This window comes from Chenopodium album, chromosome 4 (genome assembly GCF_948465745.1).
Source record: "Chenopodium album chromosome 4, dcCheAlbu1.1, whole genome shotgun sequence".
Lineage (NCBI taxonomy): Eukaryota > Viridiplantae > Streptophyta > Magnoliopsida > Caryophyllales > Amaranthaceae > Chenopodium > Chenopodium album.
The window spans coordinates 74,978,272-74,987,687 of NC_137837.1; positions in this window are offsets into that span (position 1 = coordinate 74,978,272).

A 9,416-nucleotide genomic window follows, 5' to 3' on the forward strand; every position below is an offset into this window, starting at 1 on the left:
TTCTTGCCGTGATCACCAATTCCGGGGGGTTCGAAATTGGTGGAAGCATTGATTCCATTTGCATCTCCATCACATGGAGTAGAGGGCACATAACTGCTATGTAAGGCTGATCCATTGGGAGGCCAACGCACAAAATTTTCTCTGGTGGAATCATCACCCGGATCGATGACGGTGTTCGAGACATGAGTGTTAATGTGCGGTTGCTCGATGCTGGCTATGAATGGCTGTTCTGAGGCTTGTGATAGCGTTTTATTGCCTTCCAATCTAGCTTCTTGAATATCCTCTAATTGGCCATCAGTGTTTTCCTTTCCTTGAGCATTCAATTGCTGTTTCTTTACTGAGGGATTTTTTGGAACATTAGAACTTTCCTTAAGTGGCACTTCTGACTTCTCTCCAGCTGGCTTCTTTTTTTCTTGGTAAATCTTTTTTTGCACTTTTTTTGGAATATTGTGGTGCTGAGAAATTGGAATATTATTTGATTTGAAAGATACTGGAATATTTCCTCCTATACGAAATAATTGAGAATTATCCCCTAAATTTATTGTTTTTTCAAAATTTCCATCATTATCATTTAGGGACTTCATGGATTTCTCAATTGAATCCAAATTATCCTTATTTATTCTGTTATTTTCCTCCTCGAATCCCTCCAGGATACTAAATCTTGATCCCCCTCCCTGCTTTCCTCCTTGAATCTCGGTTGACTTGTTCTTTCCCAAATTGTCTCCCTACCTGGTTGAGCCTTCAGCTCCTTGGTCTACCACCTTGGCACCACCGTTCACCGGAGCACCCCCTCCCTGACCAACTTTATCAGGTTTTGGATTCATTTTTCTAGTTGGTTTTTTTACTAGCATCCAAGATCCAAAATTTTCCTTTTCCTCTGGTTTAGGATTATGACTATGAAGAGGATTGTCATGAATAGTCACTGCTGCATTATCTCCTTCTTTTCTCAGCTCAGGACATTCATCCTCAACATGACCAAGCTTACCGCACTTAAAACAAACCATACGGATCCCTTCATACTGGATTCTCCATATGCGTCCCTTCAACCAGAATTTTGGGAGTAAAGGCTTCGATAGGTCAATTTCCACACTTAGTCTCGTAAATTGTCCTCTCTCAGCTTGGGCTGTAGTCTTATCTACCCTCAGAACTTTACCAATTTTCGCACCAATTTTGCTAAGGAAATTGATGTCAAAGTATTCCACTGGCAAATTCGGAATGCGAACCCATGCTGTAAGCACCTTGATAGGGGACTCATCTGGGACGAAATTTGGTATCCATTTCCGGATAGTCAAATAATTATCATCCAACATCCAGGGTCCTTGCGTTAGCACATAATTATAATCTGCTTGTTTTGTGAATCTTGCAATATAAAAATCGCAACCAATATCAGTTAAAGCCAACTCTCCTTTTATGTTCCATTTCTTCTTAAGTCTTCTCATCAATCCCATGTAACCCAACCTGCCACTGAACATCTTGATTATCAAGGAATCCTTCCATGGTTTCCTTAATTTCCTCTTCTCCTCCTTTGATAGATTGATAACAGGGCACCTGTCATCTAATAAGACCTCCTCTGGCACTTCTTCATCATCCGAGATTTCCTCTTCATCTTCTTCATCCAATTGAACAATTGAATGCTTTGTTGAATTTGAGTTAGGCAACTCATTTAGCATATCCCTGAATGAAGGGTTGTTACCCTGTTGCACAACCTTATTAAACTGTATACCTTCCATTGATTGCAGGGGGGTCTCATTATCCATCGCATCCTCCATGTTTTCATCTACTCCATTGTTAAGAGTGGAATTCAGATGGTTAATTTTTCTCTTAGGTTTTTTATTCGATCGATCCAATTGGTCGCGTTCATCAGCGAATTGTGTTTTCCCAGTCGCCCTTTCGGCGTTTTCAATTGAGAGCATTTTTTTTTCTCCAATTATTATTATACCACCAAAATTCTTTAGTGATGTTTTGTTTAAGTGTGTTAACATTGCAATAAGATCATCAAATATTTTTCTCTAATCTCTCTTTATAGTTTCTACAAAACTATGCGTACAAAATTAAAAATGTAACGATTAAGAAGATGCATTGGAATTACATACCACATGAAACATTGAAGCCATGTTGTCGTAAGAGACGAAAGCGTAGAGAAACATAGTAAAGATCATCCTTGTAGGAACTATCATCATACATCTTATAGAAATTTCGAAAAGTGTCTTCGATTTCATTTTCAAAGTGGTATGACACTCCAATGCGATGTATGTAATCTAAGAATTCAAGTCTTTCCTTTGGGTCCTTATGAACGTCCATAATTTCTTGGCGCACTAGCTCTTTGAGCTCTTCCGCCTCTTTCTCCATTCGGCCTTGGGTAACCTAAACCAATAGATTGTTAACGTTTGTTTGTATAAAAACAAAAACAAAAATGAAAGATAAAAAATTTCTTTTCATGAGACTTTAAAAGCATTTTAATACTACCTTCGTTTCTTATTATGTGCAACAAAGGGGTATTATTCGTGAGACATAGAATATTCTTTTGTTGCACATAATAAGAAACGGAGGTAGTATATGTATCCTTTACTTCTTAAGTACATGCAACAACTAAGGTGATTTTATTATAAATTTATTAAATGATAACTTGTTAAATGTATGTATATGACAAACTAAAATGTGCAATATTAATATTAATTTATGAAGTTTAAAGCCAAATTCAATTATATATACATGAGAAAATGAAAAGCCAATTTTACAAACTAATCTATATTTATACTTTATTAGTATTTAAATAGTATAACCAAGAAACTAAGAAAGATACATGTCCCCATCCATTCTATTACACTTCTCTAATGCCACATGTCATCTTACACTATTAATTTTTTATTACACCATTTTTTTTAATTCTTTCATTAAACTTATACTTCATATTTCATACACATTTCATCTCTCCCCTTTAATTCAACCTTTTCATATTCTCTCTTTAATTTTAGCCCTTCCACCTTCTATTTAAGCCTCTTTTTCGATTAAAGTTCTAAAATTTTAATTTCTTTAATCATGTTTCCAATTACATATTATACCCTATAATGACTTACTGATATTTCCTCACTTATCCCTCAATACAATTTTTCCGATTACAAATTATACCCTATAATGATTTACAGATATTTTCTCACTTATCTCTCAATACAATTTTATATGAATAACCCGTGCATTGCATGGGCCAGAAGGCTAGTTATAGAACAGATTAAAGTCGAGCCGACTCATTCGCCAGAGCAAGATTAAAACGGGTGATAATAATAGTAGTAGTAGTAGCAGTAATAACAATAAATAAAAACCTCGTCCGGGGAGTGTAGTTGAGGAAGTGATCACCCCATATGTTGGGAGGATAATTAGCAAGCGGACGATTGATTTCTGTAACCGTATGATTCATACTAACCATATCATTCATACAAGTCATATTCTCTCAAAAACTTTTGAGAATTGAAATTTGCAAGAGATTATTTTGAAGTCTTTTAAATGAATAGACTTAGTTTTTTTGTTGTTATGAAATTAAAGTGTAAAGCAAGCACATATATATAAGGGAACAAGTCTAGATATTGCCGCACGTAAAATTCTTTGTCTTGTATTACATTTTGTTTTTATTAGTTGATGACTCTTGCAAGTTGCAACTTTGTAAGTTTGCTATATTTTTTTGTTTCTTTTTCGAAAGTTGGCATTTTTTAAAATAAAAGGTTTTGGGACTTCTAAGATATTTAATTTTTTTAAGTTGGTCATAGTATGTGGGCTTGATTCTACGAGATGGTAATTTTTTCTTACATCTGTCAATGTGTTTTAAAGTTAATTAATTGGATTTTTTTGTCAAAAACTACCTTTTATATATAACTTTTTGTGAAAAACTACCTTTTAAAAAATATGTTGTAAAAGACTACCAGAATTTGAAAAAATGTTGTAAAAGACTACCACTTGACGGATTATGGACGTTGACCTAATTTTCCGTCTTTGACTTTATCACGTGACCAGCACGTGCCTCTTAATCACCCATTTCCCTCCCAAAATTCCCCAAAAATTCCCCAAATTCTCCAATTCACCCCCTTTTTGTAACCCTAGAACCCTAAATTCACGAATTCTTCTCCAATTCAGCCCCAGTCTTGAATTTCCTTCCAAATTGTTGTAAGTTTCCTGAAATCCATGTGTACATTGCTTAATTCGTGCGAACTTCTTGATCAGTTGTTTTGTATATGCGAATATGTAATGTTTAACGCAATTGGGTGTTGATTTGATAATTGCGATTTTAATGCAGGTGCGATGGATCTTCCTTCCAGAAGAAATCTTACTTGGGTTTTTGAATTACTCACCACTTGGTCCCCTCACCAGATCCACGTCTCGACTTCCCAGATGCTTTACCCATTTCAAGCAAACAAAAGTTCAATTTTTTCGTCAGCCAGAGAAGAAGATGAGCAGTGCAATTTAGAAGGAACAAATTTAATTAACAATGTAAAACTTACCAAATTTGGGTCTTTATGGTTGAAAAATCAATAACCCCTGCAAAACGCCATTAATGTTCTTCAGAGCTCAGGGGAAGACGTCTACTGAGTGTGGTTGAGAAAGAGAAGCGTTAATGGAGGGAGATTAAGTGATTAACTGCGTGAATGAATAGTACGAAATTTCCCTTAGGTTAATTTTTGGGGAATTTTGGGAGGGAAATGGGTGATTAAGTGGCACGTGCTGGTCACGTGATAAAGTCAAAGACGGAAAATTAGGTCAACGTCCATAATCCGTCAAGTGATAGTCCTTTACAACATTTTTTCAAATTCTGGTAGTCTTTTACAACATATTTTTTAGAAGGTAGTTTTTCACAAAAAGTTGTATATAAAAGGTAGTTTTTGACAAAAAATCCTAATTAATTAGATATTTCTCGAGCCATACTAAGATTGTTGAATTAGTATAATTGAATTTCTGAAATAATATAGAAGCCAACAATCAAATATATAATTAAATAAATAAAGTTATAGTTTCTACACAAATTAGAAATAATAATAAATAAAACTGTACTACTATTACTAATAATAATAATAATATGGTGTTGAGGAGTAAAAATTCCATATAATAATGTAGTACTTTTTTTTTTTTTTTTTTTTTTTTTTTTTTTTTTTTTTTTTTTTGGGGTATCATCCACTTTTTCAGGTTCATAAATTTACTTGCACTTTTTTCTCACTATATTTTGGTTTCATCCATTCGCAATACACTCACCCCATTCTATAATAATTGATATGGAATACATCTTAATTTTTTATTTTTTATTTTTTTTAATATTTATGTGTTAACTTTTACTAACGTTTTTAGTAGCATATTTATTGAGACAGGAATGTATATTGTGATATGATATTATGAAAGTAATATTATATGAGATAATATCGTGAAAAGATATATGTGATATATTATAGGAGGGATATCCAGTTAATTCCCCAGATAAACAAAATATCTGGGGGTATAATTGTCTTTTCAAGTACCAGTGGAGGGGTATATGCGTCTTTTCATGTACTAGTTGAGGGGTACATGTGTAATTTCCTCACAAACAGTAAAAGAAAAAAGCAAACAGTAATTGGACAGCTCACCAAAAGTACTGAATAAATGACCATGCTTTTTTAATATATTTACAAAAATGCCATCAGATTAACAAAAATTTATTTATCTGGCAGATTAACTTGTATTTTCCCATATTATATTATAGAAAGTTAAGATAATAAAGAATATTAGGGATAGTTTTTATTGTAATGTGGCCTAATATTATTATGAATGGGAAAATACAATGAAAACCATAAATATAATAAACATTATTGTGAATATTATTGTCTATATATTGACTAAGGTTTTTACTAACATAGTAAGCATGTTTAATCATGTAAAATGCTATTAAACCTATAGTAACATAAAATTTCATAATATCAATTTTTATTATAAAATTTACTAAAATTTTAAGTTAAACTACTACGTAGAACAACAATTGTGCCAAATTAACAGTGCCTTTTTTTTTGTTCAACGGAGGGCATGGGTCATGCCGGCACACTGGCAACACGAGCCCGACACAAGCTCGCCAGTGGCACGGCGGCCCAAGTCTGGGTCGTGGCCCGTGTCATGAACAAACTTTTTAAAAATAGGCACGGCATGAACACGGTACGGCAGGCGGCACGGTCAGTCGGCCCGCTAGGCACGTGGGTCGGGTGCTATGCCGTGGGCTAGGGTGTGCCAAAAATTGGCACGGCATGGCCCGGCACGAGCCACCCCTAGGCACGGCTAGACACGGCCCGCGGCGACCCGGCATGGCACGATGCCCACCTTTACTTCTTCCACCCATCCAAAATTTTAAATTATGCATAAGCTTTATTCTTTCTTACAACAAAGGAAAATACGAAGTAACACACAACCCGCCACTTTAGCGGCCTAATACATTGATTTTTCCTAGAGTAACACAAGGAGTGATTGACTCTTAATATAATTAAAGCTAGATCAAAGACAATGTACTATGATCTAGTAATAGAATAAACATGACTATAAATAGTAGCAACTAATTTATTCATTAGGTTACTTGTCCAAACTGTTGAGGATGAGAATAGAGGTGTCAATTTGGGTACTTAGGTCAGGTTCAATTGGACCGAATCAAGTTTATTTTTAAGTTAAATCATACTAAATTAGTGTTTGAGTGGGTATTTCAGATTAGATCGGATCAATTAAACAGGTCAATTTTTCGACACTTGTAATCACATTTTCTTGAAGACCGTGCTTGCTCTGATCTTGGCCTTAGTGGGAGTGTGACTGTGTGAGTTAGTTGCCAAAGAATTTTTTATTAAGATATGGAGGCACAAATCCTTCATACAATCATACACTATGATATGATGTCCATGACATAAATTGGTTTACCAAGTCAAGTCTAGCCATTGAGTGTAGAAATTTCAAATGATTTGCTTGATGGTTCACCAACTAGTTATTAATTTACTAATTATTTTTGTAAATAGGTAATAAGGAGAAGCACGCAGCACAACATACAAGAACATATAGCTCAAGTCTTAGTAGACTAATCAGCTCTATTTCTCTAATCAACATAATATAGTATATCTTATTAAATTTGTCGTATATGATGAAATTGTCTTACGTATTTGCATGCATCCTCAATTTTAGTCGCTAACCAGGCCACTTCCGCCGGATGAACGTGACTTTTGCACAATTTCAAAATCATCTTTAATTAGTTTTTTGCCCGAGCAACACTTGAATATTCACAAGAAAAAATTACTTATATTTATATATTTATTATAACTTTGTATTTAATTATAGATTGTGTGTACATTTAATAATTTATTTATATAAAGTTGTTAATGTTCTATTATTTAGGTTGTATGTTTATTAGTCCAAAAAAAAAGTATTTACTCTCTCTCTCTCTTTATTTTTTTTAATCAATTATCATATTATTTTTTAAGGAAAAAAAAGTTTTTGGAAGAAATTTTTTTAATGTGAATGTGACACTTGTACTTCTAGGATAATGCTGGTGATTACTTTAGTACTACGTATATAGTATTGATAAATTGATGATGATGGTGATTATATATTCCCCTCTGTAATTTTAACTTGCTTAGCTTCATTTATCCGGATACAAAGTATTAGGAGGAATAATAAAAATTAATCATATTATTTTATAATGTAATTAGGTTGGTTGAATAATAAAAATAAAAAGGGAAATTCTCAACGGTGACCCCCAGCTCCTGCTACGCACCACGGTGACCCTCTTGAAAATTAATTATACAAAATGACCTTAGTTAGAAATTTCATCTCATTCATAACCATATTTCATTAAATATTAACCTTGGTTAAATTTATATTTTTTTTAAAAAAAAAATTACACAACCACCCCCACATGCCCAACCACCATCTCCCTTTCCGGCGACACTACCCCAAGTTCTTTTGGCTGCCAGCAATGCTACTTACTGTCCCAGTCATCATCCTCGCAACAACCACTATCATCATCAGCCATCCATGCTACTTCTACGAGTTCTACCTCTCACAAACACATTCACTGCCCAACCACCAATCAGCCACCCTACCCCTGGTGCAACCCGCAATATCTACCTTACACACCAGACACCACCGCACAAACCAGCCACCTACCATCATTACTACCAGCCGCGAACCTCCGGTAGCACGCACAGCGGCAACCAGCACTAACTACCACTACTAAAAAAACAGTTTTTTGCGACCGCTAGCAACGGTCGTTGATAATACCTAAAACGGTCATAGTTAAGGGGTGAGTGGCAAGGTCAACTCGTGGATGCCTCCCACACCTTGTTTGCATTGATGTTTATTATGAAATTCTCGAGTTCGAGTGTAGTTTAGGGGCTTTGGGTGTGCATTTTGGGAGGTGGAATAGCATTTTGAGATTTTATAACCGAAATAGGGCTTGTTACAATTTTGGAATATCTAGGTGTGCTCTAATGAACTAGTAAAAGGTTTAAGGAAGTATCCTAGTGCAACCTTGCTTAGTTCTCCTCTTTACCTCCAACTCATGTGTACATTTGTATGATTGGTATATCTTGAAAGTTGCTCACTTGTCTTGCTTGTGTCTCATATCCCGATGAGTTGACTTGGGCGAAAAAATTGAGATTGTGTATTTTTGACGATGTGTTGTGGATTGTGTGAGTTGTGGGACAAGCTCATTGGAAACCCTCACGAGATAAAAACTCATCCTCTAGGGAGACTTAGAGGTTTAAATTGCTTCTCACTTGCGCTAAAAGTGATTGTGGTTGCTACCATGCGGATTAGTGTGTATGTGCTTTCTCCTTGTTGCCCCTCCTTGTTTTGATTCTTGCAAATTATTTCCCTTCTATGGTTTGACATCATTGTTTTGCTTGAGGACAAGCAAAATCTTAGCTTAGGGGATTTTATAACTTGTTATTTGGTATGATTTTAGGGTACTTTTGAACCTTGTTTTCGTGATTATTCAACATCAAATTTCTTTATTTATACTATTTTTATGCAAATTTTGTACCATCCGATCCATGCTTAACGGATTGTTTGTGTTTTTTATGTAATGTAGCTATTTTTAGCACTATATGTGGGCGTGATAAAAAATGAGTGAACAAGGAGAAGGGCAAGCTTGGTTGATAGAGTAATGGAGGAAGAAGGATGAGTGCCTTAAAGAGAAATGAAAAGTTTTTGGAAAGCCTTGAAGGGTTATTTTCACAAGGGTCAACTTCAACTGATCATAACTTTTTTTCTACTCATTTTCTTGACGTAATTCAAATTAGAGATTAAAGTTCGTCTTAAAAGCTTTCCAATGAATGGTCACAAGACCATTTTCATCAAGAAACGATCAAATCTCACATGGTTAAACTTCAGGCTGATATCTCAATAACTTAATACTCTCCATGAGTTTGATAATAGTA